Below are 27,068 nucleotides of genomic sequence, written 5' to 3' on the forward strand. Positions count from 1 at the left end.
GGGGCACCCTGGCACACCCCAGTGCCACATCCTGCTGCTGGGGCACCCTGGCACACCCCAGTGCCACATCCTGCTGCTGGGGCACCCTGGCACACCCCAGTGCCACGTCCTGCTGCTGGGGCACCCTGGCACACCCCAGTGCCATGTCCTGCTGCTGCTCCAGCACTCCCCAGCTGGGCTCAGCCCCAGCAGCAGCACTCTGGGTCCTGCACACCCCAGAGCCATCCCAACACTCCAACACTCATCCCACCTGAGTGCAGACGTTACACTGGCTCTGAAGGGGAATCAATGAGACGTTTCACTCACAAGTAATCTTCAGTCCTGCATGAGCACAGAATGGGAAGCATTGGGACAGCAATGGATTTGCTATTATTAAAATTATTCAGAAAATATCAAATAAAGACTAACTTTAAATACTTTGCTATTTGTTCATGGTTAGCCTATAAGCAGCAAGATTTATTAAGCATTTATTCATTGAGTAAACTGCTGTGATTAATTTTTCAGTCATCAGTCTCCTTTGCTCACAGAGACATTTAAAGAGCATGTGCAGTGAACATTTTATGAGTCGCATTTTCTATGGCCAGGAAGTTAGGCAAGAGGAAGATGACCTTGCCTGACACAATTTCTTTATGAGCCCATCTTCTCACTGATCTATGGCTCCACCAAGTAGAATTATGGTCTCGATGCTGCCCTTGGAACACGGGTCAAGTCATGTCACGAGCATACATTCTTCCTTGTCAAACATCTAACTGATCCCATGGTTTGCAGAGCCAGTATTATTACTCCAAATTTGATTTGCATGTTTTCAGCAAAGAGGTGCCTGAGTCTGTACATGATAAGTAGCTGCACCTGCCTTCAATTTGCTCTACTACATCTAATTTCCTAAGTGAGGAGTTCAAATACTATGAGATGGCAACCAAAGACTAGCAAGATTTCAGAAGCAAAGGTAAGGACTGAATTACTCTAAGCTTTCAACCTGTGTTTCCCTGTCCTTGTCCAATTTCTTGACTAAAACTGGGAAATAAAGACGCAGCTCCACTAAATATAGTTGTCATCTGTTCACTGGGAAGCTGCAGGGTAGAAAAATGTTTTATCAAGACATGATGCCTTATTCTGGTAGCTCTGAGCTTTATCACCATTTTTTAAAACTGACAGAGAATTTATTTTAACTTATAAATACAAGAGGGTACAATATAGATGTGTGTGAATCCCAGAAAACATGTCTGCTGCTTTGTTTTTAACCATTTTTTTTTGTTGTTGCGAAGTCCTGTGTTTGTGGTTACAAATAAACATAATGCAAATAAAGCTTTGATATCTGTTGTGTAATTCACATTCAATACTTGCTTCAATCACTACTGCCTGGTTTGGCATCACACGTTTGAGTCCCAACTGGAAGCAATTTCAACCATCAGTACGAACACAGGATCAACACACCACAACACATTCCATGCTGGTACATTAAGCTTGGTCTTCTAAGGGCAAAAATTCACTTATATCCTTTGCTTTCAATTGGAGTCTTAAATCCCACAAGAAGTATGTGATTTCCCAAAATGCAGAATAACTTTTTTTCCTAAATTGTACTTATAATTTGATAAGAAAGATTATTCCAATGCAAACAGAAAGTTCAACAGAGCTTTCCAGTATGGATATAAAGAAATCATTATCCTCTCAAGATGTTTTGCTGTTGGACCTATGAATTGCTGTATAAATCACAGGCTCTTCATTGCAAAAGAAAATTTGCTCTGAAATAATCTGAGAGATAAAGAAAATGTAGAGAACAAAAGCCACAATGGAACTAACTAGCAACATGCAGAGTCATAAACAGAAGGTCAAATATAATTTCCTATTATTTTATATTAATATATTATACTCTTTTTTTTACATTCTAGCATTACCTTATACTACACTTTCCCAATTTTCGTAATGTATTTATGTGGGCCTGAGCACTCTATCTGATTTTTGAATTCTCAATTCTGCCACTCTATCACAAAAAAAGACAAAAGATAACAATATATTCTGGTGCTACTGAAAAGTAAGGTAAGGGCTGTTATGTCAGACAGGAAAAAATAAAATTTAGCGTAAAGAAACTAGATAATTTATCTAATATGATTAGTATAATACCTAGTAAAAATGCACCACTTCTAATATACAACTCTTCCAAAAAATGTAGGAGCGCAGAGAGAGAACATTTAATGCAATTTTGTCAACAGAATATGAAAAGTCTTATTAGTTGTAATTACTTGATTAATTTTCCTTCATTTGAATTAGATTTAGTTGGGTTTAACAGTCACCACGTAGAGAAGTGATAGAGTATGTCTGACTAGATGGAGATGCTGTCTGAATGAGCAGCTCAGCTTTTCCAGCCCATTTTCAAGCTCGTGCTGGCCATTTGTTCCCCTCAGGCTGGAATGCAACATGCAGTGCTGCTCCCTTAGAACATCTCATGTCTCCCATGACATCACTTCCAAATTTCCAGCTGAAGCCATTTGCAGAGCATGGTCCCTAATGCAGCCTCAGTGCTGACAAACTGACTCCCCCAGCACCTCGTTCTTTACAGACACATAATGCTTGACAGCATTATCTCTAAGGGGCCTCAGGAGTCACCCAAATTAAAAGACCAACATGTTAAAGTCAGAGTAGCACAATAAATTTACCACCTACTAAGCTAATAATTTTATTATTAATATGATCCATTTATTTATTTCTGTTATAAGAGCTGACAATGGCTGAATACATTGCTGAAAATATTCTTGAAAAATTTATTAATTCCATCATCAGCTATCCACCATGACAGAAGGTCAGTACCTAAGATTTCCCTGCAATTTTAAAGGAAAGAATACACTTTAGTACCAGGGTAAGCCAAAATAAGACTGGAGAGCCCATAGAGCCATTAGTCTCTAGAAATTGGTCCTAACCTGAATACTTATAGAAATAATCTCACCTGGTGATTGTTTGCTAAGCCCACAAAAAACTATTTGCTAGTTTCAATAGAATTATCATCACCAAAAATTGGCACTAGCACCTATCTTTTTGTCTTGGGAGCGACAGTAAATCAGTTAGAAACAAACAGCAAATTCCAGCCAGCAAAGTGCCTTTTAACCTTCTAAGCACGTGGACTGTGGTGTTATCAAGTCTCTGGCAGTAATTTCACTGTCAATAAATAAAACATACATCAGATATGATATACATGGACATTTTCGAGACAAATGAGTTCTTACTGAAAAAAAATTATCCCCATGAGATACAAATTTAGCTCTTTTATATTCATAGTAAAAATCAACCCCGGTGTCTCAAGAAGAGGTATGAAGGAACTCACAATGAATGCTTTAATTCAGGATCTGCTCTCTCAGTGCTTTACCCAGGCACTGCCAGGGAGAACAGGGCACACCTGCCCTGGGCTGTGCTGCCTGCAGGCTCCACTTCACTGGGGCAGCACCACACGTGCTCCAGCACAAAAAGGAGTAAGATGCATTTCAGGAACTGGCCAAAACACTGGTGGTTCGGGCTTTTGTTTCTAATTAAAACTTAATAAAAATATACTGATACTGCTTTCCTAGCAATTTCTTTTGGCCCACTATTTTCTCAAATGTCGGTGAAAGGGACAAACTTTACACATTATCAGCTCTTTCAATAAATTAGGAAAACAAATATGAACATAGTATACCATATTCCTATATAATGAAAAATTGATTATAAGCAAAGAATTGCATACTGTGCTAGTGTTGTAAATTACTTCCTCTGTGGCTTTTACAACATTGCCTATGAACATAATTGAATGTCACCAGTTTATGTTTGCAAATACAATCCCAATGACATTGCACCTGGGAGCGTGTGCACACAGTCATCTGTTATGGAGAAGGATCTAAACATATGGCCTGTTGATTAGGGTCTGGCCCCAAAGCTATCACAAAATCCTCCAGCCAGTTTTCTGCCAGACTAACCCATCACAATAATTCAGCTCTATCAAATAGGAGCTTCCCAACACCAACTGAGAAAGCAAATAGCATTTGAAACAGCCACCTCAGCTCCAAACAGTGAGCATTGGAGAAGGCAAAGGTCAGAGACTCACCTCCTACCAAGAGAAAACTAGAGTGAGTCCTATCCTACACTGCTATTCATCTTACCAGGCTAGCCTGTTAAGGCACAGGCTTTAATTTCCCCCTTCAACTTTCCAGTAACACCCTTCTAGACCAGAATTGTACCAGCACAGTCACTTTTCTGAGTATATGGGCAGCACCTGTATGTTCAAAGTTAAGCTGATTCTTTAAACATAACTGGACCTCAGGCACATGGTTCCCATCAGCTGTTTAGGGCAAGTCTTCTGTGGCTCACAAATGCAATGCACGTGTCATCACCTGCACAGGTAGAACATGCCTCCTTCCCTCATTTCTGCATGGCTTTTCCTGAATAGGATAGTAATTAAACCACAGAAATTAAACTGTTGGGGAAAATGAGCAAACGTTCCTGGGAATTCAAACAGGATAAAATATTTAAACTTTAAATAATACCTTTGGAAAGAATATTTCCACCACTAAACACAGGAGTTTGATGTGTCTGACATGAAATACAGCTTTTGGCAATCACTAAAGCATACTGCAGGGTTCCACACTTTAAAAATAAAGGTCTACCTGTACATTTTTTGGAAGAAACAGCAATCAGACTAAGAACTAAGCACCTGTTGGCAATGCCAAAATCTATAAATTAGGGCAGTGTCTGTTGGTGTCTGTAATTACATTTGAATTTGAAACATCTACCCAAAGTAAATTGCAGCATTTGGGCTGCTTCCTTTGTCATATGTTCCAGTAAAAGCTGGCTTAGTTTGATCTTGAAATGCTTTTAAATTGATAACTGTAAGTGAACGTGTGCAGTGGGCATGCTCATACAATTTTCCTTTGTATAAAATAAAATAGTCAAACTTGGTACTGTAGGTGATAGCCTGCTGGTAGAACACACTGAAAAGAGAAAGACGTTCCTCCTAATGAACCCTTAAAGTGAAATGTTCTGGAGGACACAAATATTCAAGCTACTAGCTGACCTTTAGAGTCATATAGGAGAGGATGTGCATAATGCATTATTCTGTCGGATATGCATTACTTATTATAAAATAATGGAGGCTTCAGTACTTTACATATGACCATTAGAAAGATCAGAACATAACCCAGCCTTCGTAATATAATTGAGTGCTGCAAAAATATCTCTAATGATTAATATACCAGACATTATGCAATGCTCCTACAAGGTAATTTTGTCCTGACACAGAGTAATGATTGTTACAGAACTTGTGCAGCTCAGGACACGCGAGGCCTGCGGGCTCGGCGGCCGCTGGTAAAGCTGAACGTGGGTGTAGGAACTGCTCATTAACATCAGGGTACCTCTGACATCTCTTTACAGCAGGACAACAAAGATTTTAAAAACATGCCTACACAGAAATGCACAATTCTCCCTTCAGTGTGCACGAGAAAGAGCCTCCAAGGCCAATAACAAAGCCCTCACTCCCACAGGGCCGCTCACACCCGGCCCAGGCCTGGCACACACGGGGAACAGGCACAGGGTTTGTCTCCACCTTATCACCCCCTGGGAAAGGACTGCAAGAATCCAACAGCTTAAAACATCCATCTCAGCTCAGACAGGGTGGACTCACCGTAGAGATGAGCCCTGAACCCCCCGTCCATGGCATCGCTCCCATCCTGCACTCCCGTCACCCGTCCTGCTCCGGCCACAGTCCTGAACCCCCTCACTCATCACCCCCATCCTGCACTCCCATCACCTGTCCTGCTCCGGCCACAGTCCTGAACCCCCTGTCCATGGCATCGCTCCCATCCTGCACTCTCGTCACCCGTCCTGCTCCGGCCACAGTCCTGAACCCCCTCACTCATCGCTCCCATCCTGCACTCCCGTCACCTGTCCCTGGCCACAGGGAAAGGGCAGGAATGACACGGACAGCAAAGGGTTGGTGGAAAACAACTGCAGGTAGAACGATGCAGAAATGTCTTCATTTCTTTGTTATGACAATTCAAGAAGCAACACTAAAAACCGATGTCCAAATCTGTCACCCAGCTGAATTGTTCTGCTGTTTGTTTTGACACAGAATGAATTCTTGCAGTTCATATGAGAGCAGCTTTTCATGAACAGCAGTTTGATAAATGTTCCATGGTCTGGGTATCTTTTTCTGGGGTGCCATATTGGGCTACCACTTGTTTGCAGCTTGTATGGAAAGCATTTCCAGGGCACACATGGCAATCTGCTGAGAGTGGCTGGAAAGGATGGCAATGTTTATAAAGGCAGCCCTGGGAAACTATTCAGAACAACCAAAACCACAATTATAGCAATAAAATTTGAGTCGATATTACTTCAAACCAAGATTGGACACCATTTCAGGTGAGAAAATTAAAAGGTTTTATTTATAAGCACCCAAACGTGGGGAAGTTTTTTGCACCCATATACCATAAGTATTATGATGTTTCATTTGCACCCATATACCATAAGTATTATGATGTTTCATTTGCTTCCAACTATTAAGAAAAAGATTGTTATGACTTCAGAAATAAGGTGTGTAACATCTACTCAATCATTTTCAGAGACGAAATCTCAAAGAAAAAGGCAGCCCTTATTTGCCTAAACACAGGAGCTTCAATAAACCAAAGGCTCTCAGAAAGTCCTGGAAATAAATCCTGAAATCAGAAAAGAGGCAACTAATAACCAAGACATTCTTTCCAATGATATCTAGGGGATTTAAATAAAACAAATGTTACACGTTTAAATTGAACTGCCCAATTAACCCCTTCCTTCCTAAAGTCATATATTTTTTTCAGCAGATGTTTCTTTTCATACCCCAATTGACAGTGGACACGGAAAAGCTGATGTGATCTAAGCTAGCTTTCTCTAGAAACTCACCATTGAAGGGAACTGTTTAGAAACGGCCCAACTTTTCTTTAAATTCTCCACTCTCATACTTTGGTATTATCCAGAACAGATAATCAGATAATAAAAATGAAAGGGTAATGTGTTTCATAATACCAGCCAAACATCCTTAATAGGAAACGCATTTAATTAGTGCTGTTTTTTCTGTCAAAGGACTGCAAAAGTTGCCATGGCAGAATTCAGAACTTTAACATCACGTTGCTGAAATAAGAAAATCGGAAACAAAATACTATATTTTGAAAAAACTTTACAAAATGCTTTGACCAGTGGGAGTTTTTAATTATTATTTTGAAAATCAATGGAGTGGAAGAAATCCTTCAAAAAGAATGAGCAAATCATTTTTTTTAAATACCAAACCTCTCTGCTCAGCCATCAGGGCTGTCTGGTGTTCCCAGTGACCAGCCCCAGGAAAAGAGAGCAGCCCTCTGCAGCCCAGCACCTCCTGGCTGGATCAGCAACACTTTGCAGCAGATATTCCAGTAGCTGGATTAAACCCATTGTTCTAGGAATATTGCCTCTTGGGTATGCTTGGGGAACAGCATTTACAGACTGTGAAAGGAAAAAAATTTATACCTAAAGGGAAAAATAGAAAAAGAAAGAAAAAAACCCCTCTATGATTTCACTTCTCTTTTTCTGGAACAAGTTAAGAACATACCAAGATATTGCAGTTTGGAGACAAAAGTGTCAAACAGCTGAGAGGCAGCTGACACACTGCAGCTCCAGTGCCTGTGTTAGCACTGTTCTGTGAAAGGAATTCACTCCCAAATTTCTTGTGGAATTAGCCTATGCCTAGCTTTTTAACCATGCCTAATGGAGATCCTTTAGATTGAAATTCTAAAAGTGCCAGCCCAGGAAAAATGAAAAGGTACTGAATAAACTTCACTCATTTTCTTCCTGGCTGATGGGAAAGTGTCCTTAAGCCTCAGCATACTTTAGCATTCTTTAGTCCATTTAGGGAACTTTCAGACATCCCTTCTCTTTCTTGTTCTTCACTTTAAAATTTTATTCATTTTTCCCTTTTCCTTGGCATTACACTGTAGATGGAGTCTTTCAACTCCATCTTTTCATGGGCTTAAATCACCCAAAAAGGCAGCAACAGTTATGTATAGGAGTGCAAAGGAAAACGTGCAAAAACTGATTCAACAAGAAGAGAAAAATTAAGACATATACAATGAGGAGACTTCTGTTTTTACAGAAGCCACCTATGGGAACAGCTTGAGGACATTTTGCATAGCTCTACTTTTATGTGCTTGTAATACAGACACGGATTGATTATATCACATTTGGCCTTTTCTTCATTATCTACAATTCACAATGCCTTGGTTGCTGATTTTTTTGAGATTTATAAATAAAACAAAGATCAGAAACTTGCAAAATTGGTATATTGCTAAATTAAACTTTAAAGGTGCATTTTAAAGTACTGTTTTCTTGCCTAACTAAGGCAAAAGATGTTTTGCTTAACATTTGCTTTTCAAGTCTGCAGTTGTTACCACATAAACAGCGGCTACAGTGTACTCCCCTCTTTCATTAGCTTATTCATAGCTTCCTGTGAAAAAGCTGGCACATCTCTGCATCTTAAAGTAAATATTTTATAGTGAATTCAACTTCATTATTGATTACAAGGCATATTACACTTGAGTTCTGTATGCACAGAATAAAGCCAAAAATCTCACAGTTAAAGTATCAGAGAAAGTTTAAAACCAAGAGATGATGTTCTACCATGGTGACAGGGATCCAGGCACAGGAATGCACTGGGAATAGACATCAGTTTTATAAGAATTCTACTGTGCACCCTTTACTGATCAGTCTGTTTGGGGATGTTCACCTGCTGCCTGCAGCTTACACCCTGCCAGAACCAGAACCCAGGGCAAATCTGTGGAGACCATGAGATGATACGTTTACATTTGTATTTACAGCTAAAGGAAGAGAATTTTGCAAGTAAATAAGTAAATTTATCTGCAAAGAAATCACATTAGTAAAACTTGGACTACAGCTGTCATTGCTGTTCCAGTCCCTCCAGGAAGAGAGCTGAACCAGGATGGAATTCTCAGTCAGAACAGCCCACGGGGCTGAGTTTGATTTTATTCTGGCAATGTGCACCTTCCTCAAGAGCAATGCTAAATAATAGATGGAGAAAGGAGAAAGGAACTGTGAGACTGGGTCATGTTCACAGGGTGAGACACCAGGTCTGGAAAAGCAGGAGCACAGAGGAGGGAGGGTAAAGAACCAACAGAGTGCAGCCCTGCTGCAGCTAATGCCCAGCAAAGGGACTCTGAGAGGCACAGCCAGGTGAACACAGGAGCTCCAAAACATCACTGAGTCATGTAGCACCTTTTCACAAAACCAGCATTTCTGTCCCCATATCTTTGTTCCTCATTTAGTACTACAGTGTAGAACTTGCACAGTTTCAATGACGTGTTTCTAGACTACACTGTCAAATATGTGCCAGGGAGACTTATATGTTAACTAGGGCTTGCCAAACCCCAAAAACTCTGTTTCTGTTAAAACAAAACAAACAAACATCCAAACAAACACAACAGAATTAAAAAAAAAAAAAAAAGGACTTTTCAATATTTGGGAGAAAACAGACCACAAAAAAAGAGACCAGAGATACAGAAAGATAACCAAAGACAGCCAAATATCTCCTTAAGTTGGGTCACATCTCCCAGTGGAAAGTTCAGATAAACAAGGATATGTAAAAATTATAATTTATGGCTTTGATCAATCATTACTATTAATAGTAATAATAATGCCTTTTGTATCATTAAAAAAATATTTAACTATATCAGAAAGGTATTAAGGTATTGCACTGAACCACTTTCAGTAGACTGCCTTATTTATCTGGGCTAAACTTGACATTCCTGCTAACTCACATCTAGGTAATTGCTGAATATGAGTCAGAGTTGACTGTATTTAGGTGTCTACAAATTTAAATCAGAGAAATAAAAGAAAGTAACTATTTTAGCATTTTAGAAATGTACATATGCCAGTTCTAGACTCAGGAAACACTGTGTATATAGGCAGAGATTGTGTATATAAATAGTGATTAGAAGGCTTCCCAGCCTAAAAGGATTGCAGCAGAAAAAAATACTGGTCACGAGAGCTTGCAATCCAGCTTAAGCAGCATAAGTGCATACTGTGGCACCTAACACCATGTTCTACATTTACAGCACAAATTACCGGACAAAAGAGAAAGCTAAAATTTTAAGTGAAATTTAATAGAGAAATAAGTCACGGGGCAAAATCATTATTCAAGTAAGTCCCAAGTGAAAAAGAGCAACGTAGCCGATTTGCAGACTGGCCTAGCTTGGCAGCACTGCCCCTCAGCAGGGCCTTTGCTGCTCAGCAGATGGCTGAGGTTGCACTAGAGCTCTGGAACATCAGACTGATGCCAGCCCAGACCAACACACCAAATGCACTGATTTACTCACTTCTAGTCTCTACCACAGCATTGCCACAGTGCACATATGAGGTCACTGCTGATGCAGCCACAGGCAGATGAGAGCTGAGAAATGCAGTGCCCTGTCTGTGAGCTCCCAGAGCTGAGAAATGCAGTGCCCTGTCTGTGAGCTCCCACAGCAGCTCAGCTCTGTGAGTGTGACACCAGTATTACAACAACTGACCTTTACTGAGCAGGTGTTGAGACTAACAGGGAACAGCAGCTCCTTACCTTCTCATCAGAGAGCAAAGCAAGAAAGAATGCAAATTCCACTTGAAGTCTGCTTCTATTGCTTTATTTCTTCAGGCTTTCCTCAAAGTGGCAAACTCCACCAACAGTATTCCATCCCACCTGAACAAATATTATCTCATCAGAACAAATACTGCAATATTACAAAGTTAGCTGTAACACTGCTAGGAACATTAGGAAAATACTCTTTTATCTATATATCTGAAGCCAAATAATGATATTACCTCTGGAGACCACAGCTGAGGCTTTGGGTTGCTCTGAGTTACTACACATTAATCTCTTTTTACCTGCAGGCTGCTCACATGGCCCAGCTCTTCAGTGCACCCCATTCACCTCCTTACAGGCACAGCCTTTATTTCAAAAGACCAAAACGGTCTTGATCTTATTCAACACCACTGAATTGTCATGGTCCCTCAGGTGTTGGGATCACTGAACACAACCTGCACTCTGCAGATCTCACAGACCCCACTGCCAGATCACCAAATTAGGGCATAAAGTGAGGCTGCCCCGTGAGTTCAATGGAGATGTAATGACATGTCACAGGATTAGTGAAGAGCAGAAAGAATGGCCTGCAAGTCTTGTAACACTGGGGGTGTTTCAAGCCAGAGGAAATCTCCAGGTATTGGAAAGAATGAGAGGAAAGAGATTTTAAAAGGCAACACATTTAAAACTTTCAACAATCAGAAACTGGTATGGAAAAAGCTAAGTCAAGATTTTTAAGAACTATCATAACTGTCAGTGCACTGGAAAACTCATTTGCTCAGCCCTCTTCAGAAAATCACTGATAACAGTTTAGAAAAGACTATGAGAGAAACACAGACTTCGTGAAGCTCACGATGTACACGAATTTAACTTTACTGTTTGCTCTCACTGTGGAGTTCAGCTGCATTTACTGCTTATGAAACCAGTCTGATGAATTCAATTACTGAAGGAAGTCTGGTTTTAATTCTTAGAACTACTACTTCTTTTCAATTTAAATTGATTAATAATAAAAGTTATGGCATTTCAGAGGAACAGCATATAAATTAATTATAAATTGAAGCCCTAGCCCATGGCAATAAGATACAAAGCTCCCCTTCATGTCAGCTCAGATGCAGCTTTCAAGTATATTCTAAAGGTACTTCTTCTGGATAAATATTTTACTTTATAGATATAAATTACAGTTTATTGCCAGCTGTTTAAAATATCTATGATTTGGTAAGATGAGCCTTGCTAACCCTCAGCTGTCTCCCATTTACTTGAATTGGAAAAACACTGGGTAAATTGCTGCCCATGGAGCACAAACATAAGCAACTGAAGTACCCATAATTTGTTGGAGTTTTAGATCATCCTAATTTAGATATTTTTCAAAAGACACAATGTAAAGTAGACTCCACTTAATCGCCACCCTGATAAACAGCTCTATTGGGAAGATAATACAGTTAGCAAAAGGGTAAATTAAAAGGAAAATGTAAAAGCCATTCTGCATCCATGACACAGCCATGTGTTTGGAATGAAGTTGTTTGATGTGCTGCTCACAGCAGTGTACAGTGAGCTACCATGGATGGCACAGCTGTTATCTTCAGGGCACTGTCTCCTGCTCTGGAATCCATATTTACAAACTGCATCGGTATAATCGAAGGAAAACCAGAAAGTTTCTTAATTCACTGTGCCCTTGGGTAACGATGTAGATACAGCATTCCATGTGTGCTCAACAGGGCATTTCTTTGCAGGTTTGATCATATGAAAACTCCCACAAGTGGGGATGCAGTATATACAGTGAGGATACAGAACTGGGTTCTGTGCCAAAGCAGCAGCAAGAAGGGAACCTCGAGAGAAGAGAACTGATTGGGGCTGATCCTGGTTCATGCCACACTGCCAAAGGCAGCTGCAGACTCCCAGGTACTGTCACCAATAAACAAAAATCACAAGCTCAAGAACCAAGAAATTCACAGATTTTCAGTATGTTACATACAGAGCCAAATATTTTTTCTCCATCAAAAAACCCATTTAATATTTCCTTTTGAAGGCTATTTATAACCACAAAGGCAATTTTGTCCCCTTTGAGTAGTTAAAACCTTAATCTCTGGCTTTCTGGTTCAGAAGACATTCTTCATAGAGTGATTTTTAACTATTACAATCCTTTCCTATGATTCTTAACTGGGACTGAGCCTTTCCCCTTTTTACAGGGTGCAGTGATGGCCAGATTAGGAGAGAAGCAGAAGGCACTGGTGGCAAGAGAGAAGCAAAGGAAGGAGAACAGGCAAGGCAAGGAGGCAGAGCTGCAAAGGTGGAGTGTGGCTGCCAGCCCCGGGTCCCCGGAGTGCAGTCAGCAGGGAGGAGAATCTCCTCGGAAAGCCCCAGCTGGCAGGGAGGATTCAGCACTGAGGGAAAGGCAAACGCAGGCAGGAGGAGAAAGCAGCGACCCACTGTGTGGCCAGGAGTGCCCTGGGAGTAACACAACACGGGCAGCAGGGCCCATGACTTACAAAGGCAGCCCACAAATTAAAGTAACATCTGATTACCCCCATCAAGTCCAAGAGAACATGGAAATTACCTCTTCACTCACTGACAGGCACGGTTCAAGAGCAAATACCTCACCCCCTCAGCCCGAGGGTATTAACCAGCCATTACCTCCCATTTCCTTGTTTCCCTAATGGCCCAGTTCCATCTCCCTGGGCAGTAAGAGCTCTCCCAGCACATCCAGGCAGACAATCTGTACCAGGGCACTTACAGGGACCTGAATAACGAGCCATCTGCCCCTGCCTGCCAAGCCTGGCCTAAAAGCACCAGGGAGCTCAAGGAGCAATATTCTCAAGGTACCTCCATCTAACCAAATTTCTAAGTAGCACAGGATTACTCTCATTGTTAGGGGGGGTTCTCAAACACTATATAAAATGAGATTTTTTTTTTCTTTATTGTGCAGGCAGTAAGAAGTATTTCACTCTTTTTGTGTAGGCAGACAGCTAATAATAATGTGTCTACTCAGTATAACACCATTATGAAAGGAACCTTCCATATTATGTCACAGGACATACCCAATTAGTGGCAAAACATTTGATAATCCCTACGCTTGCCTTCAGATTAGAACAAAAAAGATAAAATAACAATTTGGTGGAAAACATTTTCATACAGGCATCCAAGAGTGAGAACATTCTGAGTTCTGCAATGGAAAAAAAGAAAAAAAAAATAAAAAAATCATTCTTCTGATACTGCAACACCTTCCTCTTTTCTGTTCCTGCAAAAAGAAAATGCAGTTCTTTTTCATCCAGGAGTAACTGGAGCTTTATACAAATTAAATATTTGGGAGTGAAGTCTACCTTCTATTCTGAATCAAGACATGGGTCTGACAGATTTCTGACCAATGGGAAAGAATAACTACAACCATATTTTCTCTTGCCTTAGTTCCTGCCAGGATCAAAGCCAAGGCTATCAATCCTCATTTATGTTTAGATGTTTAAAATATTCCCAGTATATTTCTAGATTTTTGAAGCAGTTGTCACTAAGCAATACCTGTAACTGTCCCACTGTACTAAACTATTTTTTCCCATCAGATACTAGTATGGCAATCCCCTTCATGTCTAATTCTTTGACAGCAATTCAGTTTTAGATGGTTTATAATAGGCTCTGCCTGAATTCTGCCAGGATTGAATTGTTATTGATTGGTATGAGGCAATGGTGTAGAAGGCTGCATTTCCACAGCTTGTATTTGGATGGGTCAGATCTTTTGACAGATGATTTTGTTAGAAAACCTGGGGTCACTGTGGGCACTGATTATTACACACCCTTGCATTTTTTCCATCACTGCAAGCTCAGCTTCTTACTCTACAAAAAACACAAGTAATTTTCTTTCTAAGGTCTATATAGAGGTTCTTTCAAGTAGGACATTATAATCAGTACGTTATAATTTGTATTATCTCTCTACTATGTGCCTAAAAGAATAAATATGGTGTTCTATTTGAAATCAAAGTTGCCACAGAAAATGTTTAGCACTACCGAGCTTCAATTCTGCTATTGTAACTCTTGTTGATGTAGAAAACACAGGTAATTATCACACAGAGTCTGTATATGTCAGCTGGGAGTTTAACCAACCCGCTGTACACGAGTTTCGGAGGCACAAACAGGCTGAACCCCTGAGGTGTGCCAGTGACCAGAGCACTGCCCACCCCTGAGTGCCAGTGACCAGAGCACTGCCCACCCCTGAGTGCCAGTGACCTGAGCACTGCCCACTCCTGAGTGCACTGCCCACCCCTGCAGGAAGCTTCCTTATCAGCCTGTTCTTCCCATCACTGCAGACTCAGTTTCTCCCTCAGCAGATGTACTTCTTAGCACTGTTGGGTAAGACAGACCCATTCATGTTCCATTTCTACACTTACAAATGCCAAAATACACCAAGTCAACAAAAATTTATGTATCTGACTTCAGAAGATGAAATGATGTAATTAGTAACATTACACTGATTTTACTACTGTTTCTTTGATTTAAATTGTTAGTGGTTTAAACATCTTAATTTCAGAGTGAAATATATAATTGTTTTTTGTTGCTTGTTTATCCATTTTTTGTATAATTAGGGTGCAGTAATTGACTTTCTATCTCTTTAGTTTAATTGAGTTAATAATGTCTGCTGAGAAGCATGATGTCACACTCCCAGCTACTTGGCTGGAAATCTGGGGAGAGAGCTTTCCCTGGATGTAAGAATTTCAAAGGGCAGCTTTTCTTCCAGAGCTGTAGCTCTGCAAAAGTTAGTTTTGTTGAAATGACAGCAATGCTTTCATGTTTTTGTCCTTTTCTTATTGCTCTTGTGACAGATCATATTAAAAAGTCTTTCTTGACATGGCATGGTTTTCCCCAGTGATATTGTTATCACAAAACACCATCTACTGTCTCAATAACAGCAAACAGGAGCAAGGGCAGCCTGTACTGGAGAAGAGACCCCAGCTCTCAGTGTCCAACAGCCAAAATTGCCTCCCCTGGACTCTGTTAATGCAGCCAGAGCAGCCCATCCATCCCCCCTGGACAGGATCCTATCACTAACCCTTCCACTCCTCATGACCCTGCCAGCCTGGAAAGGACTCCACCTCCACCTGGACCACGGCAGGGAGGCCAGGCTCCCCTGGAGGCTGGGTCCCAGAATGAAGAATGACTCTGGCACCAGGCTGCAGTGAGGAGGACACATGTGCCAGCTGCTCGTGCCAGGACAGTGTCCCTCCCAGGCTGAATCCAGTCTGGGATGCACCAAAGGCAAGAGATCACAGGAAGGCAACTGTGCCCCTGGGCCACTCAGCATCTCAGACATAATGAACAGGACTGGACTGCTCTGGTGTCATTGGCATAAAGTTATTATAAAAAAATCAAGTAAACTCCATATATTGGGATAAATGACCCCAAAGAGAGTCAAACAGCATCTACTTTAGATCCAGTAAGTGTAGTCAAGGTAGTTCTTTTAGGAGGTGACTGGTATTAGCCCTTTGTGACCCACAAACAGTTCAGAACTAAAGTGTGTCCAAGCAGAAATGGGGGTCACAGGAGACCACAGGGGAAAAAAGGACAAAAACCAGTTCATAACAATATGCAAATGGAGGTACTCAGAGCAGAGTAGCCTTAATCCAGACCAATCTGTTTTAGAAAGGGCCAAGAGCAGTTTGAAAACAGTCTTTGAAACTCAACATGCCTACAGTCTGAGGCTGAGATTTATCCATTAAATGCAAGTGAACACTAAAGTCCTGTATTCTGACTCACTGCAATATTAATTCTGAAAGTATATGTACAATTTAACCTTCCAGTGCCACAGCCAGCAGCAAGACTTCCTAAATTAGCAAAAGTAATAAACAAGAGCCTCATTAAATCTTCCTCTTCCCTGATTTTTTTTATCCTTCTAATGAAGCTCTCTGTCCTGTAACTCCCCTCATTTCCCTAATTCTCTCTTCATCACTGATTCCTTTATCCTTTGATACGAAGGAGTCTCGTGTCATAAGTAACAAGAGAGCTACGTTTTCTAGAGGGCAGAGCAGGAAAAGGACAGGAAGGCAGGTTGTTCTCAGAACTGTGGCCCAGCAAGGCAGATGGCTCAGGAATGTACCAGCCTTGCCCTCTCAGCAAGGGAACCCCCTCCCTGGTACAGAGGGGTCAGCCCCAGGCAGCTCCCTCTGCAGCTCCAGCCTATTCACTGCTGTTCCAGCTGGCTCCTGCACTGCTCTGCTTCACCTGCAGGCAGCAAGGGAGTGGAAGAGTCTTTAAAAAATGTCGGGACAGCTCTCGATGTCTTGTAGCTCTGAGTCTGGCAAAATCTGAAACTCTCGAGAGCCCCCTGAGAGCAGCAAAAAAACCCCCCCTGGTATCATGTTTCTTTGCAGACATCATTAACTCAATTAAACAAAAGAGAAATAAAGTAATTTACTGATTGCTAATTACACCCAAAAAAAGAGTTTAACACAAGCAGGCAGCAACAAAAAACTAATATAATTCACTCTGAAATTAAGATTTTTTTAAAAACACCCTCATCTTCTATCAAAGAAAGTAATAAAATGAGTGTATTGCTACTAATTATAGCAGTTCATCTCCTAAAGTCAAATACATACAACTGTGATGACCTTATACATTTTGACAAATGAAACTTGAAAGAACAAACACAGCTCATCAGTTCAGTTCTCCAACAAGGAAACAGGGTCAAGGCTACAGGCATATAGCTTTCCCTGCTTTTCTAACTTTAAAAGAAGGTGTCAAAAGCACATTGACAAAGTCTGACAACCACAGATGATTCCAGGAAAGACTTTGCCAGTTTATTTTTCTCCTTATTGTCATTTGAAGAATGGCACTAAAGTTCTGTTATGCCATGGATGGCCCTGTCAGGGCTCCACTGACTGTTTGCTAATGGAAAGTGCAGCTCGCTGTGCAGCTGCCCCTGAGCTCTCCTTGTGCAGTGCCTTACAAACGTGAAGTACTTCCACACCCTGAGACCAACAGCTTTTTACACGGGATTTTTTTTCCTTAAATAATGAGCTTTACTTGCAGTAATCGCTCTCCTGCCTCTGTACTACAGAGCAGGTACTTCAAACCTATTTCAGTAATGATGAGGACATAATGGTGAATTGATCTATCCCTGCAAAGCTAAGGGCCACGTTATCAGGGAAAGCACAGGGAATTCAGGGAGGAGAAAATATCAGACACTTCTCCCATTTGAAGTTAACTCCTCGATCCCAAAATTGTCATTGGGCACTCCAGCACAGCCAGACCCTCAAGGCTGTGATGCATCAGTGCTCTGTTTGCTACCCCAAACACTGTGTTAACTACTATCATGCACCCTGGTTTACAGCAGCATGTAATACCAATGCTTTTCCAGATTTTGTATATCTTTCAAACATTCTACTTTTCACAAATTCAACTTTTAACACGTTTCAACTGAAGACAAATTGTTATTTGTTATGCAGGCTTCAGCAGCCATTGCAGTTCAATAAATGAAGCTTTACAGGTGTCTCAAAAATTGATATTTTGCCAAGAGTCCTCTGTGATTCTGAGGCCTTTAAAAATAGAAAGAATCATTCCAGTTTCTAATGAGAAATTCTTCTGAAGCCCTAATGAGAAAGGAAAAGAAGGTATCGAGACATGAGGCCTGTGTTTCTTACATGTATTTCTACAGATCCCTTACCTGTGGATCTGCTCTCAAGGGGCAATGCTCAGGATCTCCCAGGTTTCCCAGGGACTCTGAAGGTTTACAGCATTTTGCAGGAAAAGGCTGCTTCTTTCTCTACTGTTTTTAAACCAGCTCAGCTGACCAATAAAACCTATCCCATCTACCTGAGCTACTGCAGACCAAGATCCAGACATGTTGGTAGGACAGTGGGTGGGGAAAAGAAAAAGCAAAATGGGAGTAAGGCTTCCTGTGAGGTCACAGGGACCCTGTGCAGGCCAGTGGATCCCTGCTGAGACCCCCCTTCCTAACTGATTGTCTTGCCCAGCAGGAACCTGCAGACTCTCCAGGAGCTAAAGGAATGGGAGCTGCACTTTTCAGCAATAATAAGTGCCATTAACAAGGCAATTCTGCCAAGAGGGTTGAAGGCATCTGTTCCTCTGTAAAATCCTCAGATGGATGATACAGGCACTGCACCCGTTTAAGATGTGCCCTGACTATTATGGATGTAATGTATCAAAGCAGCCAAATTACTGCCCGGGAAGCCCAGGCAGAACTCGGGAGCAATAAGAAAACTGATCTTATTTTACTCTGAGTTAAGGATAGTTGACTCTTTTTCTATTAGTGTAGCTTTTGATGTTATAGCGTAATTAAATTTGAACCCAATATGCCCAACTTCTGCAACAAATGATATATATTTCTCTTTCTTCTCTTTGTGTTGAAAATATATCCTGGCTGACTGCAATCACTGTGGCAAGCTGTAAATGATGTATGAAATGAAAAATCCCTGCTCACTGCAAAGAGAGGATATAGCCAGGGCTCAGCAATTGCTGCTGGGCTGTGCTATTTGCTAAAATATTCAGCTCAAAGGCAGTCACACGGGCTTGCCAGTGCTGCCACTGGGCAGCAAGCTGCATATATCATTTTTCAATCTTATTCAGGACCAAATGACTAAGTGATAGCTGGTATGATAAATTCAGAAAAAAATTCACAAAGATCCTAAACCAACTTCAGTTGTTGGGCTTTTTTGTTTGTTTGTTTACCTGAATGACTGAGGTTCAACCGCCTCTGTCTCCCAGTGCTCTGAATTTCAGAAACCCATACAGTGACACCAAGAACAGCTAGACAGCTGGAAAATTATTAAACAACAAATGGTTTCACCACTCTGGAAATATTTCTAGACACTATTTAAAATATACTGAGCCAGTACCATGATTATCATGGGGTTCACTGTAATCAGGAGGGTCCTTTGAACATCTCTGACTGAAGTCTGAGGCCAAGACTCTCTCCATCCTATGGTATAGAGACATAGAAGTACATCTGCATTTCAGCACAAGTGAAAACCAATCTGCATTCCTGCACAGGACTGTGGGTACATCAGAGATATTTTTATTAACCTTTGGGATTGAGGCAGTGATTTAACAATACCCAGCCTTCCCCAGATTATGTAGTTCCTGCTAACCCCACACTCCCCACCTGCTGTCATCCCACAGCTCACAGGTTCCCCTGTTTTACCAGGGCAACTGGAATGCAGCCATGCTGTGACCGAATCAGGAATCTGACCTGACTTTAACAAACTCTGTCTAAACAAAAGAAAAGGGAAAGGAGTATTTTTAGTAAGCCAAATTCTCCCTAAACAGAGGAAACATGAGACCCTACACAAGATTAACTAGGGGCAAAGGCAGGGGTCATTGTGTCATGAGAAGCATCCAGGTTGGATCCCAGAAAGGACCACAAACAACTGTTTGGAAGAGCTGCCAATTCCAAAGGTGAGTGCTGGGCAGGGGAAGAGAAAGGCAAGGCAGCTGAGAAGAGGGGTGACTGTGCTGGCAGTAAATCTGTGACTTCTGTCTCCTGGGATGACTGTAAGCCTGACTGACAACATGCAGATCATGTAGCACCTATGGGGTTCTCTTTAAAATTTTTATTCTTGAAGCCCTTCAAAGATCACACAACAAGATGAAATTTGAGATTTCTTTCTGTATGTGTGTTCTTCCTCCGGTCTCTTCCATTGAGATGGCTGCAAAGGTTAGAAAGTTGCCTCACCTCCCCTGAAGGCAACCAGCAAAAGGGAACCTCAGAAAAGGCTTTAAAATTCACATACTTTTTAAAATGTATGAATAGTTAAACTTGGGGTTTGTTCGGACATTTTTAACATACACATTTTCATGCATTATGGAAGTTTGGAAGTCTAGTGTAGCATACTTAATGTTTAACCTTCCAGGCACATTTTTGACTTCTTACCCCCTCTAAGTGGGTGTTAATTCAAACTAGGCAAGAGGGCACGAACTTGAACAGAAGATCTCCTTTCCAATGTCATTTTCTGCAGACCTCTCCAAGATAAGGTTAGACACCCGTGTCTGAACCCAACGTGGTGCAAGCAGTTAATGGCCCTCAGAGCACTCCTACAGCACCTTGAGGCCAGAGCTGATGAACTGCAGGAGCAGGGAAATACAAATGTCTCTGCAGAAACAGCCCAGCAGCCCCACAGCAGAGCTGGCTCTCTCTACACCTGCAGCACAGAGCAGTGGAGCTGGGGGAGGTCACTATTTTAAACATACAGAATATAGCACAGAGAGAAGACTACACTGTAAAATGTACTTAAATCAATTAAATCAAACCCATACAGGTATGAGCCCAAATGACAGAAAGCAGAGATGTCAGAAGCACCACTGTGTTTATTATCTCTTGATCAGGGAACAGACTCTGACTGCACAAGGTCTTTTACCCAAGGTCTTTTTGCTCACATGTTTAAACAGTGACTGGTACAATGACAGCATGGTCTGCAAATAAGGCTGCTGTGCATTACCAGTCTGAAGAGTTTCCCTACCCATTATTTACTCAGAGCATTGTTCTAACATCCACAATCCCCAGTCATGGGGCAGGACCCCACTGAGAAAACAAAGTCTAATAAAACAGCAGTAACAGGCAACTTCAGCCCTCTGTATATAAATTAGATTACTTAACACTGTTGCAGCCTGAGGAGGAGCAGAACTCCATCTGTGCACAGCTTTGTGTGATGTGTGGGACCAGGTGCTCAGTGCCTGAGCCATCACTCCCTGCAGCAGGGGGGCAGCTGGAGCTCCCAGTGCCACCTCAGCATCACTTACTGGGACAGCTACAAACCAGGTACAGTCCCTGTGCTTAACAATTCCAGACAGATCCAACTGCATCCTCTAGGAGGGCAGGAAAGTTCAGGAGAGGGAGTTTGGAACTGACTGCTGTGGGGACATTACTGCCTTTATTCAGGGCCAGTAAAAAGAGTGAAAATAACTGATGCAGAAAGATGGACCCAAGGAAAACTAAGATCAAATTTGAATATTGAAAGTAAAAGACTAAAATCAAGTCAAATAAAAATATTTAGTTTTAAGACTCAATGAGACAGGGAGACTGATACATTGGAATAATAGAAAATAAGATGCATCAGAAAAGGACAGAAGGTAAGTCCTGGACAACTGAATTATTTTTGGCAGAAGGCTCTGCACTGAGGCAATAACTGGCCCAACTCCCTCTCCACAGAGTCACTGAAGCAGGGTGCACCTAATGTGGGAATGTGAGAGGTGTGTCTGTGCCTGTGAACTGCCTCTCTCCTGTTCTTCTCCTGCAAGAGCAGGTGTTTCACAACACAAGCCTCGTGGTGCTCCTCAGCACCTTGACAGCAAAGATCTCCAGTGGTTCCATGAACCATTTCAGAGTTGCTCCCTCCCTGGAGACGAGATCATTCCAACTTTGTAACTCACACTTTGATTAAATGTATTTAAAAAAAAAAAGATAATATTTGTTATAAGAAAAGAAATTTATTACCTATCTCAAGATCAGACTGTTAGTTATAGCACTGGATATGAAAGGTCACAAGTAAAACCCAATTTTAGCCTAATCTTGCTTCAATTAAAGTTTTCTATTTACCCATGGAATATTTCTCTAATTGCTTGCTCTTGTTACTTGGGATTTCAAGATGTGTTTGACACAGTGGAGGCAAAGGTTAAGGTTAACAAACAAACCTGTGTCCTGAATGTCACTGCCAGTGATGAGCAATTTTACCTTACCTGACCCAAGAGTATTTGCTTTGAATTCCAGTCTGAGATTCAAATACAAAAGTCCTTGCTGGCTCTGCTGTCTGTCTTCAGGATCATCTCCATTCTATTATGCCTGTCAGTCAAAACATATGTGGGCTCTCAAAAACCAGTTAGTGGCTGCTCCCTGCTCATTTTGGGTGTAAAAGAGTTATCCTTCTATACACTTACCAACTGGCTGTTTATCTGTTTGTTCTGTGCAGGTTATTGATTCATTCTCATCATGAGATTGATGACACATTCTCTTTGTTCCATGACTCACTTCATCAGCTTTCCCTGCTGGTACACATGACATTCAGACAGGGTTTCTGGAGTGCAGGACAAATGCATTCTGAGCCAGGTCTCACAGTTCTAGTCCTCATGTTCTCACAGGTTTCCTCCTCCCTACAGCCCCTGGGATGGTTCAGCTGCTCCAGCTGTGCACCCAGGACACAGTCCCCTGAGGTTCTGCACTCTCTCAGAAGCAGCCATATGCACGGATTTGGGTTGATTACTAGAGGAAATACATAGTAAGTGCAATAACACGTGGAGACAAACTAATCTTCATGCAGATATCCTAAGGGAAGTTCAGAATGAAATGGCTGAGCAGCATGCAGGAAAAGTTACCAACCTAGAATTGTCTACTACTGCAGGGGACTTGGGGGCACTGTCAATTGGTGTCTGTCCTGCAAAAAGGTATTGGGGTGATTATGGAAGCCAGGCACTAGTAAGGTTTAAAAAAATTGTGCTGAAAGAACTGCAACAAGAATAAATTACACATGTAGGGACAAGCAAGCCCAGCTCCTCCAAAGGAAGATGTGTCACTGCCACCGGTTCAGCACTTGGGGATTGTAAACAAAACTGAAGGAGGAAGAAACAGCAAATATTTATATGGGCTTCTAAAGCTTCTGACAAAAGAAACTAGATCGTGAAGTCAAACAATGTCATAGTTTAAATACTGACTTGAAGACAAGAAACTATAAACAAAGGAAGAGTTTTCAATGTGTTAACCAGATGGAATTGAAACCTACTCATTATTGTCTTTGTGCTTTTCTTAATTTATCTTGTAAAGTCTTCAAATTAGGAGTATTATTCTAAAGCACCTGACTAACAAGACCTCCCTCTTGACATGCTCATATGAGTGAAATTTAGATAACTGTCTTCAACCTCAGATTTTACAGCACTGATTTTTTGTACTGTCAAGCAGAGATCTCCTCTAGCTATGAAAGTCAACCTCCTCTTTTTGGAAGTATAGGAATGTTCCCTCTTACAGGTCGGGGGGAACACATGGGAAGTGTAAGACCCAATGAACACTGGAGAATGAGTTTCCAGGCTCATTCAAAGCCCTGAATATTAACGGAGAGACAAATGCCCAGGTAAAAGCAATGCTAGAAATATTACAGTTGGACTGAATTTTTTTTAGACTATTTTGCAATCTGATAGGGTTTTTATTTTTTTCAGATTGCCTTGGGTGTCTGTTTAAACATACATTGGACAAGGGTATATAGTCTCTGATGATACTCTAGGCCATTTATCATAATTGATCATCCCTTCAGCTTTACCATCTATCAATTAATTTTCATAGACAATGAAAAATTAAAGAAACCTAAACTTCTTAAAAGATTTTTTAAAAATCCAAGAAACTTGTGCCCAAACATAAGAAATCCTAAGCTCTGGAGCCTTCTTCACAGCAGTGCCTAGCAGAGCCCCAGAGAAGGTGCTCAGTGCAGGGGCAGAGCAGGGCACACGAGAGCTGGACAGATGGAGAGCAATCCAGAGCAAGGGCAGAGCTGGAGCTGAGTGAGGGAGATGAACAGCAGGGCTGCTCCAGTGCTGGTACCACTTACACAGCAGAGAGGGGGAGAGATATCCTGTACCTTTTACAATAAGAACTGTTTGATCAGCACACCTGAAACTTCCACCTCAGCCACAGGACCGTGGGGCAATCACCAGGAACAGGCACTGCTTTACAAGACACTCAAACAGGCAGCAGGACATTCTGCTTCTCTGTTTATGCAACATTAAACATTTCTTTAAAGCTGTCTCTTACTCCATAAAACAACCCTCAAGACACAGTACAACCACATTCCCCAAATGGGGGAAAATATGGAAAAACCCGCAAGCTGTTTTCTGCATCAATATTTCAGCTTGTCACCTTCGTCAGCAATTGACAGTGACTTTTGAAAATAACCTCACTGTTCATTACACCTCTGGGCTTAACAAAGATCACATACCAGAGCTTCATGACCAAATTAACTTAAGGTCTACCCCCTTCCCTAAGGCCCCTTCCCTGGTATTATTATTGCTGCTAATATTGTAAGTGTAGTGTGAAATGGCCAATTCACACATCCCGTGTTTTACACATTGCCTGAATCTGCTGGAAGATGATTTTCATAAGAATGATGAGACTAATAAACATCTTCTGGCAGAGACTTGCAAAATCTGCACACAGTTTACTCATGCAGTAATGGGCCATAGAACTGCAGGAGAAAAGCAATGTACATGTGCATAAATTAAAAGAAGAAATGTGAACTCACTGCAACACTCCTCTTTTAGACATTTAGAAGTAGCACATCTGATGTGAAAAGGCCACAGACAGACATGCAGTAGCACTCACAGCCAGGAAATCAGAACACAGTAGTTCCTAAAACCAGATTTATGGCAGAGCTTTCAGTGATCCAGTGTCAGCAGTTGCCACAACTGGATCCTACGAGCCCAGACAGGGGCTACAGCAATGCTGTGACAGCAACTGTGCAGGCAGAAAAAGGCCCTAAAATGTCCTCTCTGCTACAAACCTGTTACATGGATTACTCAGAAGAACAGTAAAATTGTTGTTAATTTTCTAAAGCTGAGAGAAGAAATTCCACTTTTATGCTTGAAGAATTCCACCAGCAGACAGGAAGGTCTTGGTAACTTGTGTAAAACACAAGCAAGAGTGGGGAAATGCCTTGAGATGCTTTTTAAAGTGAAAACTCTGCTCACCTCTCTCTGTTATTCAGACACCTGCACTGTCAGGGCAGCAGGGCAAGTTTGGCCTCACCAGGGAACCCAGTCCAAGCCTGGAACTGTAAAGGGATTGACATTCTGCATGTTGCTGCTGCTTCAAAGAGACTGGGGGACCAGCTCCTGGTCTTGCCAGCAGCATGGAGCAACTATTTCCTGCATTTGCTGAGAAGCTGAACATGCAGAGAGGCACTGACTGGATGGTGCTGAGGTAACTGGGGAGAAAAGCAGTTTTGTCATGAAGTTAATGAAAGAACAGTGCAGAGGAAAACCAGTTGTTTTCTTTTGCTTTTCATCTTAGGAAATTAATTCAGATCATGAAAGTAACACACAGGTTGAGCTCTGAATCCAAACAGTAAATTCATGGGAGAAACAAATCAAGAAAAACAAATTTTTGACACTGAAATGACTGCAAACAACAGGGTTTAACCAAGCAGTAGGGAACTTCCCTTTGTCCTGTTCTCCTGTTCTGTGTTAGAGATGTGGTGGTTCAGCCACAGCTTCCCTTCATTGCTTCTGAACAGCTTCTAGTCCTTGCTGTTTCTGATAGAATATTGCTTTGAGAGTTTTTAACTACTAATGACTAGCATCAGATCAACTCAGTGACTAATTCCTGGTGTAGAAATAAACTAAATGAGTCTTCCTCAATGAAAAGTTGGGTAGGAGACAAAAAACTTTGACATGTTTATCTTGTCTGTCCTTGAATGTCACCACATTGAAGTCCCATCCCAAGTTCCACACTAAGAACTGCTACATGAGGAACTCTTCCACTTCTTGTGTTCCAAAGTCCCTCCCTTTGCCCAGTGCCATGTGCACATGGGCTCACACAAACTGGCAACTACTGACCAAAACTAGGTATTTCACTGTGCTTTTGCTGAGACCTGCTGTGTCTGGGTTTAATTTACTTATTTGCTCTTTCTCTTGTAATAAAATTGAGGGCCATGCCATGTGACAGAAGTGACAGAATGCACTCCTGACTGACACCAGCATGACCCTGAAACACGGGTTCTTTCATGGCCACGTGAACTCCTGATCATGTCTTTTGTTTCTCTTTCACATAACAGCATTTTAAGAAGTTCAGTTATGACAACTGTGAAATATTTTATTTACATCTGTGAAGTGTAGGGGTAGATTTTGTCTCTTGTAGGCTCTTTTCAATATTATTCTTGGACCAAAATTGCATTAACATATGCTTTCTTAAGTCCAATACCCCCTCACTTAACTTCCCCTTAATGCAAGGATTTGTCTCAATTCAGGATGGCAATTGGCAGAACTGCAACACCTTTGTAATCACTCCAACAACCTGGATCAACTTTTAGCAACTTTAGTACTTTGACTACAAGGACACTATTTCATTATTCTAACAACTTTTTCCAGTTACATTCTTTGCTGAGATGTGATAAAATTACCTCAGACTGTAAACATTTACCCAGTGAAAAGGCTTCACCTGCCCTTTTCCAAAGTTTTATCTTTTTACTGCATCTTAAAAAAAAACAGCCAAACAAAAAACCCTCATTAGAAACCAATATCAATCAAAAAGTGGAAATGTTGGCAACAGACCTCCAGAGAACCCAGTTTATCTTCTATGGGACAGAACAGCTCTGTAGTTTATGAGTTTGGCAGGTTCAGAAATCATTTCCTCAGATGCTTCAGTATCCTGCCCTACAGGAACAGAATTCTTTTGCAGGCACTGTGATAGGTGGTGCCATACAGGAGTTTCCCAATAATATAACTACAATCAAAAGTGGTAAGAAATAATAATAATAATAATAATAATAATAATAATAATAATAATAAT

At 41.3% G+C, this 27,068-nt stretch overlaps 1 long non-coding RNA gene across 1 annotated transcript in view; it reads right to left on the minus strand.

Annotated features, from left to right (window-relative positions):
- LOC108502195 overlaps positions 1-27,068 on the minus strand; it is an 85,754-nt gene that overhangs the window by 37,140 nt on the left and 21,546 nt on the right. Inside the window, exon 2 of the long non-coding RNA XR_001876363.1 lies at positions 10,592-10,711. This is a non-coding gene — a long non-coding RNA (uncharacterized LOC108502195). The remainder of the gene's footprint in view (positions 1-10,591; positions 10,712-27,068) is intronic.

The sequence above is a fragment of the Lepidothrix coronata genome, unplaced genomic scaffold (genome assembly GCF_001604755.1).
Source record: "Lepidothrix coronata isolate B3197 unplaced genomic scaffold, Lepidothrix_coronata-1.0 Scaffold114, whole genome shotgun sequence".
In the NCBI taxonomy this organism is placed as follows: domain Eukaryota; kingdom Metazoa; phylum Chordata; class Aves; order Passeriformes; family Pipridae; genus Lepidothrix; species Lepidothrix coronata.